Here is a 1,902-nt window from a genome sequence, read left to right as displayed (position 1 = left end):
AAAAAAATCCTTTATTGCTAAAAAATGCTAATGATCATCTGAATAATAATCTTTTTACTGGTAGAGGGTCTTGCCTTGATGTTAATGGCTGCTGACTGATCAGGGAGGTGTTTGCTGCATGTTGGGGTGTCTGTGGCAATTTCCTAAATTAGAACAACAATGACATTCATCACATCGACTGACTCTTCCTTTTACAAAAGATTTCTCTGTAGCATGGGATGCTGTTTGATAGCATTTTACCCATAGTAGAATTTCTTTCAGAATTGGAGTCAATCCTCTCAAACACTGCTGCTACTCTGTCAACTAAGTTTATGTAACATTTTAAATCCTTTGTTGCCATTTCAATCTTGTTCACAGCATCTTCACCAGGAGTAGATTCCATCTTAATAAACCACTTTCTTCAATCATCCATAAGAAGCAATTTGGCCAGGCTTGGTGGCTCACGCCTATACAGATCACAAGGTCAAGAGTTCAAGACCAGCCTGGCCAATATGGTGAAACCCATCTCCACTAAAAATACAAAAACTAGCGCGGCATGGTGGCATGTGCCTGTAATCCCAGCTATTATGGAGGCAGAGGCAGGAGAATCACTTCAACTCAGGAGACGGAGGTTGCAGTGAACTGAGATCGTGCCATTGCACCCCAGCCTGGGTGACAGAGAGGGTCTGTGTCTCAAAAAAAAAAAAAGACTGTTTCACCTTCTTATCATTCATGTGTTCTCTAGAGTAGAACTTTTAATTTCCTCCAAGAACTTTCCCTTTACATTCACAATTTGGCGAACTATTTGGCGCAAGAGGCCCATTCAGTTTATTTGGCTTTTAACATGCCTTCCTCACTAAGCTTAATCATTTCTAGCTTTTAAGTTAGACGCATGCAACTCTTTCTTTCACTTGAACGCACAGACAACATTCCCAGGTTATAAATTGACCTAATTTCAATATTGTGGTGTCATAGGAAATAGGGAGGCCCAAGGAGAGGGAGAGAGTTGGGGACACAGCCAGTCAGTGGAGTTAGTACACACACAATTTGTTGATTAAGTTCACCGTCTTACATGGGTGCGGTTTTTGGCATCCCATGACAATTAACATAGTCACATTAAAGATCACTGATCATAGATCACCATAGCAGATAATGACAATGAAAAAGTTTAAAATATTGCAAGAAATTACCAAAATGTGACACAGACACATGAAGTTAGTATATGCTGTTGAGAAAATGGCGCTGACAGACTTGCTTGATGCTGGGTTGCCACAAACCTGCAATTTGTGAAAAATGCAATATCTGCAAAGCACAATAAAATAAGCCTGTATTCATAAACTTTGAAATATCTTCATTACAAAGGAGAAAACAGCCACCCTAGATATGAAAAGATTTGCCCAAAGTCATTCAACTAGGAGAGAAATGAAGACTAGAACCATGTTATCAGGATTAAAAATAGTGAAAACCTTGGTCTAATAATTATTTTGAATTATAGTTAAGTCACCTTTTTTTTTTTTGAGACGCAGTCTCACTCTGACATCCAAACTGGAGTGCAGTGGCACAATCTTTGTTCATTCCACCTCTCAGGTTTAAGCAATTCTCCTGCCTCAGCCTCCCTATTAGCTGGGATTACAGGTATGTACCACCACACCCAACTAATTTTTTAATTTTTAGTAGAGACAGGGTTTTACCATGTTGACCAGACTGGTGTTGAACTCCTGACCTCAGGTGATTTGCCCACCCTGGACTCCCAAAGTGCTAGGATTACAGGCATGAGCCACAGTGTCCAGCCACTTTTTTTTCTTTAGAGGCAGGGTCTCTTTCAGTCTCCCAGGCTGGAGTGCAGTGGTGCAATCATATTTCACTGCAGCCTCATACTCCTGGGCTCAAGCAATCCTCTTGCCTAAGCCTCTGTAACAGCTG

The sequence above is a fragment of the Cebus imitator genome, unplaced genomic scaffold, assembly GCF_001604975.1.
Source record: "Cebus imitator isolate Cc_AM_T3 unplaced genomic scaffold, Cebus_imitator-1.0 Scaffold188, whole genome shotgun sequence".
Taxonomy (NCBI): Eukaryota; Metazoa; Chordata; class Mammalia; order Primates; family Cebidae; genus Cebus; species Cebus imitator.
The sequence above is the reverse complement of the archived record's forward strand: the minus strand, read 5'-3'. Positions refer to the sequence as shown.